The 9,651-nt window shown below is 42.5% G+C and overlaps 1 long non-coding RNA gene across 1 annotated transcript; it reads left to right on the top strand.

Annotated features, from left to right (window-relative positions):
* The first annotated feature begins 1,366 nt into the window (after positions 1 to 1,366).
* LOC141763656 (uncharacterized) lies at positions 1,367 to 4,554 on the top strand. The gene is made up of 3 exons (XR_012593105.1): positions 1,367 to 1,509; positions 1,649 to 1,720; positions 4,354 to 4,554. It is a non-coding gene; the product is annotated as an uncharacterized LOC141763656 (long non-coding RNA).
* The last annotated feature ends 5,097 nt before the right edge of the window (positions 4,555 to 9,651 follow it).

Here is a 9,651-nt window from a genome sequence, read left to right on the forward strand (position 1 = left end):
CTGGAGGTTCTCATGGAGCTCTAGCTCTCTCTCTCTCTCTCTCTGTCTCTCTGTCTCACTCTCTGTCTGTCTGTCTGTCTGTCTGTCTGTCTCTCTCTCTCTCTGTCTCTCTGTCTGTCTGTCTGTCTCTGTCTGTCTGTCTCTCTCTCTGTCTCTCTGTCTGTCTCTCTCTCTCTCTCTCCCTCTCTCTCTGTCTCTCTCTCTGTCTCTCTGTCTGTCTGTCTGTCTGTCTGTCTCTGTCTGTCTGTCTCTCTCTCTGTCTCTCTGTCTCTGTCTCACTCTCTCTCTCTCTCTGTCTCTCTGTCTCACTCTCTGTCTCTCTGTCTCTCTGTCTGTCTGTCTCTCTGTCTGTCTGTCTGTCTGTCTGTCTGTCTCTCTGTCTGTCTGTCTCTCTCTCTGTCTCTCTGTCTCTGTCTCACTCTCTGTCTCTCTGTCTGTCTGTCTGTCTGTCTGTCTGTCTCTCTGTCTGTCTGTCTGTCTGTCTGTCTGTCTGTTCTGTCTGTCTGTCTGTCTGTCTCTCTCTCTCTCTCTGTCTCTCTGTCTCACTCTCTGTCTCTCTGTCTGTCTGTCTGTCTGTCTGTCTCTCTGTCTCTCTCTCTCTCTGTCTCTCTGTCTCACTCTCTGTCTCTCTGTCTGTCTGTCTGTCTGTCTGTCTCTCTGTCTCTCTGTCTCACTCTCTGTCTCTCTGTCTGTGTGTCTGTCTGTCTGTCTGTCTGTCTGTCTCTCTCTCTCTCTGTCTCTCTGTCTCTCTGTCTCACTCTCTGTCTCTCTGTCTGTCTGTCTGTCTGTCTGTCTGTCTGTCTGTCTCTCTCTCTGTCTCTCTGTCTCACTCTCTGTCTGTCTGTCTGTCTCTGTCTCTCTCTCTGTCTCTCTCTCTGTCTCTCTGTCTTTCTGTCTCTGTCTCTCTGTCTGTCTCTCTCTGTCTCTCTCTCTGTCTCTCTCTGTCTCTCTGTCTGTCTCTCTGTCTGTCTGTCTCTTTCTCTCTCTCTGTCTCTCTCTCTCTCTGTCTCTCTGTCTCTGTCTCTTTCTCTCTGTCTGTCTGTTAGTCACCAGAAGTATGACACTAACGTTAGGCTATATACTAGGGAAGCACCGATACCCGATACCCGATAACAGTATCGGGTATCGGGTTCGATACTGTGCTCATGTACTCGTGCTCACAAAACGGCTCCGACACAACGGCACCGATACCACTTTACGGCACCGATACCACTTTACGGCACCGATACCACTTTACGGCAGCGTGACGTTAACCTCCCATCGCCATCTTTCAGGTCCTCACGCTGCACCTCCCCGACGGTGCGGGCGAGCCCCCGAGCCTTTCTTAGCCGACCTGGAGCCGGTGAGGAGCACAAGTGTTCACCGTGATGACCTGTATGTGTGTGTGTGTGTGTGTGTGTGTGTGTGTGTGTGTGTGTGTGTTACAGGGCTGGGTGTTGGAGGGAATCCCTCAGACTCGTCAGCAGGCTCTGAGTCTCCAGCAGGCCGGGGTCATCCCTGAACATGTTGGTGAGAACAAACAATTAGCCTACAGCTCATTTATACTGTATATGTAAAGTATAAATGTACTATACTATATATATTTATATATGTATTTATTACAATACTGTGTGTGTGTGTGTGTGTGTGTGTGTGTGTGTGTGTGTAGTGGTGTTGGAGGCTCCTGATGGCGTGCTGTTGGAGAGGTTTCGGGGGAAACTGGTCGACCCGCTGACGGGGGGTGAGTCCAGTTCAGTTCAGTCCACCAAACATAAACACATTTCACTCAACACTGGTGCATCATGGGAAGTGGAGTTTACTATTTGAAGCTAAATAGAAGAAATGTCAGGAGCAGGACGGCACCTGAACCGTGCCAGTTTCCTATAAATACCTGCCTAACTCACTCCTCCTGTTCCGCGCTGGTATGCTGCACCTGGAGAACACAGAAAAGGGAGTTATTTAAACTTCACCACATATAAGCAGCATAATCCCACGCCAGCAGGAAATCAGGACGACAACGTCCAACGTTTCCATCAGCCCACGCCAGCAGACCAGCAGCAGAAGCCGAATACTTCCGACGGCCGCCTCCAGGCCGAGATCCCGCTTCCCGTAATCCAAACGCCGTCCAGAAGAGTCCAGCAGCCGTCACCGCAGTTCTCCTACTTCATCACCTCCGAGGACAACTCCATAAAATTCCGACCGGGCCGCAGACGCCCTTCAGAGACGCTACAAGATGAAAGGAGTTCCATCCCATCAGTCTTGAATGCTGCCTCACCGGTCAGTTCAAGCCACGCCAAACTCCGACTCCGGCTCAACTTCCTCGCTACCTGGAACGGGATCACCTTCTTCTATGGTGATCAATCAACATACCCACAGGACATCCATCTGTACATCCCCCCGGAACTCTTTGGAATCTACCCGTAGTAGCCACAGCCAGTCTGTGAGGCCACGACAGGTCCAGCAAGTCCTTCCTCATTTACTCCAACAACCTTGCAGTCGTTGACATAATCAACAAAGAACGTTCCAGCGTCCCGTCCATCACGCTGTTCCGTCACTCACCAATACGTTCACCGTGCAGCTCACGTTACCGGTCGTTTCAACGCCATCGTTGATTCTCTTTCTTGCTTCTCATTCCAGAAGTTCAGAAGCTTGGCCTTCCTCACAGACACCAGTCCAATACAGGTTGCCCGTATCCGGCACCGACGTTCAGCCTGTAAATCCTGCCCTGATACTGCTGGCCGTTGCCTCCCAGAGCTCCATCATTGACAGCCTGTAGGGATCAGACAGAGTGCGAGTACTTACATTTGGGTACTCTCCGATACCGAGTACCGATACGAGTACTTCTCTGTGTCTAAAGACCCTCGTTAACAGCCAGCTGGAGGGTGTGAGCGACACACGGCAGGCTGGGGAGTCCCGCATACAAGGCGGTGCGCTGCCACCGTCTCTAGGACGGCTTGGAAATGCTCGGGGCGAAGGTGGCTCGCGGCCGCAGCTTTACAGCGCTCCCCGCCCGGACCTCGCCGCACAGCGTCGAGGCTCCCTGCTCCCGGTGCGACTGTCGACCGGGGCGGACTGTCCTCAGCCCCAGATCGGGGCTCGGCCCACGTAAAAGGCGCCAGGGGGCTGCGGCGACGTCGGTAACCCACCCGACCCGTCTTGAAACACGAACCAAGGAGTCTCACGCATGCGAGAGTCAGAGGGTGCAAGCAAAATCCCGTGGCGCAATGAAAGTGAGGGCCGGCGTGCGCCGACTGAGGTGGGATCCCGGCCAAGCGGAGTCGGGCACGCCACCGGCCCGTCTTGCCCGCACCGTCAAGGAGGTGGAGTGTGAGGATCCGAAAGATGGGGACGAGAGGTTAACGTCACGCTGCCGTAAAGTGGTATCGGAGCCGTTTTGCAAGTACAAGTACATGAGCACAGTATCGGTGCATCCATAGTAGCCTGTCAACCTTTACCCTCTCATCTTACCTGGACAGCTTTGAAGATTTTCCAGTACTACTCATACTTTCTGTCTTTCTATCTCGTTACCGTAACCTGCTTTGTTACCTTAGTTCATTCTGTGATGGCCATCATAACTCAGACCATTAAAGTCTACCGATGCAGAATAAGCTTCTATCCGGCAGCTCAGGCCCGTCCTCCGTCCATCCTCCATTAACTTCACTTCTCAGAGGTCTTTTACCCAAAGAGCCTGCACCACATCCTCATCTCCTTCCCTTCACCGTTGATCCACACCATCCGATCCGGATACAGCAACCCCCCCATGTTGCTCGACCTCTAGAAGCCATGTTCTTGATGGCCTTCTGAGGCTTCCTCAGATGTTGCAAGTTCACCGCTTCAACCCTTCACTTCGACCCTCGCCGCCACGCCTGCATATCAGACTAAAACCAGCCAATCTGGGCCAATCTACGCCGGTCTTTTATTTCTAAACAAACGCTGAGTCCTTTTGAGACTCTCGCCAACTACTGACAGTTCCAGAAACTCCAGATCTTAATCACCATCATATCTCCTCTGAGTCTCTGAGTCTGGTCAAGTGGCTACTGGGTTCTTGTTCCACCATCACTGTCACCATGTCCCCTCCTCGTCCCTTTACTCCGAACACTCGTTCAGGATCGGAACCGCTACTTCGGCCTCCCGTAACGGCGCCCCAGAACACATAATCCACATCATGGAGCCGCTGGTGTTCTCCAGCATATCACCGACAAGTCGGTCCTGGTCTCTGAGGGTCCGACAGGTCGGTCATGGTCTCTGAGGGTTCGACAGGTCGGTCCTGGTCTCTGAGGGTCCGACAGGTCGGTCCTGGTCTCTGAGGGTCTGACCCTGACCAGGGTCCACCACTGATGGAGTCAAAGCTGTGACATCACTTCTTGTCTGCAGACGTGTACCATCAGACCTTCGTCTGGCCGGCGGACGACTTCGTCGCTCAGCGTCTGGAGGAGGACCGGAGCACGTCAGAGGAGCAGCGATTGGCTGAGCTGCAGCGTTACCGCTGTGAGGTCACAGGTCTGAGCTCAGCCTATCAGCACGTCCTGAAGGTCGTCAACGCCGACCAGCCGCACACTGATGTTTACCAGCAAGGTGTGTACTACACTATACTACACTACACTATAGTACACTATAGTACACTATACTACACTACACTACACTACACTACACTACACTACACTATAGTACACTATACTACACTACACTATAGTACACTATACTACACTACACTATACTACACTACACTACACTACACTACACTACACTATACTACACTATAGTACACTATACTACACTATACTACACTACACTATAGTACACTATACTTCACTACACTACACTATAGTACACGATACTACACTACACTATAGTACACTATACTACACTACACTATACTACACTACACTACACTACACTACACTATACTACACTATACTACACTATAGTACACTATACTACACTATACTACACTACACTATAGTACACTATACTTCACTACACTACACTACACTATAGTACACTATACTACACTACACTATAGTACACTATACTACACTACACTATACTACACTACACTACACTACACTACACTATACTACACTATAGTACACTATACTACACTATACTACACTACACTATAGTACACTATACTTCACTACACTACACTACACTATAGTACACTATACTACACTACACTACACTATAGTACACTATACTACACTACACTATACTACACTACACTACACTACACTATACTACACTATAGTACACTATACTACACTATACTACACTACACTACACTATAGTACACTATACTACACTACACTATACTACACTACACTACACTACACTATACTACACTATAGTACACTATACTACACTATACTAAACACTACACTACACTATACTACACTACACTATACTACACTACACTACACTATACTACACTATAGTACACTATAGTACACTATACTACACTATACTACACTACACTACATTATACTACACTATAGTACACTATAGTACACTATACTACACTACACTACACTACACTTTACTACACTATAGTACACTATACTACACTACACTACACTACTCTATACTACACTATAGTACACTATAGTACACTATACTGTACTACACTACACTACACTATACTACACTATAGTACACTATACTACACTACACTACACTATAGTACACTATACTACACTACACTACACTATACACTACACTACACTACAGTACACTATAGTACACTATACACTATACTACACTACACTATACTACACTATAGTACACTATACTACACTATACTACACTACACTACACTACAGTACACTATACTACACTATACTACACTATAGTACACTATACTATACTACACTACACTATACTACACTACACTACACTATAGTACACTATACTACACTACACTATACTACACTACACTACACTACACTATACTACACTATAGTACACTATACTACACTATACTACACTACACTACACTATAGTACACTATACTACACTACACTATACTACACTACACTACACTATACTACACTATACTACACTATACTAAACACTACACTACACTATACTACACTACACTATACTACACTACACTACACTATACTACACTATAGTACACTATAGTACACTATACTACACTATACTACACTACACTACATTATACTACACTATAGTACACTATAGTACACTATACTACACTACACTACACTACACTTTACTACACTATAGTACACTATACTACACTATACTACACTACACTACACTACACTACTCTATACTACACTATAGTACACTATAGTACACTATACTGTACTACACTACACTACACTATACTACACTATAGTACACTATACTACACTACACTACACTATAGTACACTATACTACACTACACTACACTATACTACACTATACACTACACTACACTATAGTACACTATAGTACACTATACACTATACTACACTACACTATACTACACTATACTACACTATAGTACACTATACTACACTATACTACACTACACTACACTACACTACTCTATACTACACTATAGTACACTATAGTACACTATACTGTACTACACTACACTACACTATACTACACTATAGTACACTATACTACACTACACTACACTATAGTACACTATACTACACTACACTACACTATACTACACTATACACTACACTACAGTACACTATAGTACACTATAGTACACTATACACTATACTACACTACACTATACTACACTATACTACACTATAGTACACTATACTACACTATACTACACTACACTACACTACAGTACACTATACTACACTATACTACACTATAGTACACTATACTACACTACACTACACTATACTACACTACACTACACTATAGTACACTATACTACACTACACTATACTACACTACACTATACTACACTATAGTACACTATACTACACTACACTACACTACACTACACTATACTACACTATAGTACACTATACTACACTATACTACACTACACTACAGTACACTATAGTACACTACACTACACTACAGTACACTATAGTACACTATAGTACACTACACTACACTATACTACACTATAGTACACTATACTACACTATACTACACTACACTACACTACAGTACACTATACTACACTACACTATAGTACACTATAGTACACTACACTGTACTACACTACACTACACTATACTACACTATAGTACACTATACTACACTACACTACACTACACTATAGTACACTATACTACACTACACTACACTATACTACACTATAGTACACTATACTACACTACACTACACTATACTACACTATACACTACACTACACGACAGTACACTATAGTACACTATAGTACACTATACACTATACTACACTACACTATAGTACACTATACTACACTACACTACACTATACTACACTACACTACACTATAGTACACTATACTACACTACACTATAGTACACTATAGTACACTATACTACACTACACTACACTACACTATAGTACACTATACTACACTACACTATAGTACACTATACTACACTACACTATACTACACTACACTACACTACACTACACTATACTACACTATACTACACTATAGTACACTATACTACACTACACTATAGTACACTATACTTCACTACACTACACTACACTATAGTACACTATACTACACTACACTACACTATAGTACACTATACTACACTACACTATACTACACTACACTACACTATACTACACTACACTACACTACACTACACTATACTACACTATACTACACTATAGTACACTATACTACACTATACTACACTACACTATAGTACACTATACTTCACTACACTACACTATAGTACACGATACTACACTACACTATAGTACACTATACTACACTACACTATACTACACTACACTACACTACACTACACTACACTATACTACACTATACTACACTATAGTACACTATACTACACTACACTATAGTACACTATACTTCACTACACTACACTATAGTACACTATACTACACTACACTATAGTACACTATACTACACTACACTATACTACACTACACTACACTACACTACACTACACTATACTACACTATAGTACACTATACTACACTATACTACACTACACTATAGTACACTATACTTCACTACACTACACTACACTATAGTACACTATACTACACTACACTACACTATAGTACACTATACTACACTACACTATACTACACTACACTACACTACACTATACTACACTATAGTACACTATACTACACTACACTACACTATAGTACACTATACTACACTACACTATACTACACTACACTACACTACACTATACTACACTATAGTACACTATACTACACTATACTAAACACTACACTACACTACACTATACTACACTACACTATACTACACTACACTACACTATACTACACTATAGTACACTATAGTACACTATACTACACTATACTACACTACACTACATTATACTACACTATAGTACACTATAGTACACTATACTACACTACACTACACTACACTTTACTACACTATAGTACACTATACTACACTACACTACACTACTCTATACTACACTATAGTACACTATAGTACACTATACTGTACTACACTACACTACACTATACTACACTATAGTACACTATACTACACTACACTACACTATAGTACACTATACTACACTACACTACACTATACACTACACTACACTACAGTACACTATAGTACACTATACACTATACTACACTACACTATACTACACTATAGTACACTATACTACACTATACTACACTACACTACACTACAGTACACTATACTACACTATACTACACTATAGTACACTATACTATACTACACTACACTATACTACACTACACTACACTATAGTACACTATACTACACTACACTATACTACACTACACTACACTACACTATACTACACTATAGTACACTATACTACACTATAGTACACTATACTACACTACACTATACTACACTACACTACACTATACTACACTATACTACACTATACTACACTATACTAAACACTACACTACACTATACTACACTACACTATACTACACTACACTACACTATACTACACTATAGTACACTATAGTACACTATACTACACTATACTACACTACACTACATTATACTACACTATAGTACACTATAGTACACTATACTACACTACACTACACTACACTTTACTACACTATAGTACACTATACTACACTATACTACACTACACTACACTACACTACTCTATACTACACTATAGTACACTATAGTACACTATACTGTACTACACTACACTACACTATACTACACTATAGTACACTATACTACACTACACTACACTATAGTACACTATACTACACTACACTACACTATACTACACTATACACTACACTACACTATAGTACACTATAGTACACTATACACTATACTACACTACACTATACTACACTATACTACACTATAGTACACTATACTACACTATACTACACTACACTACACTACAGTACACTATACTACACTATACTACACTATAGTACACTATACTACACTACACTACACTATACTACACTACACTACACTATAGTA

This window comes from Sebastes fasciatus, unplaced genomic scaffold (genome assembly GCF_043250625.1).
Source record: "Sebastes fasciatus isolate fSebFas1 unplaced genomic scaffold, fSebFas1.pri Scaffold_131, whole genome shotgun sequence".
Lineage (NCBI taxonomy): Eukaryota > Metazoa > Chordata > Actinopteri > Perciformes > Sebastidae > Sebastes > Sebastes fasciatus.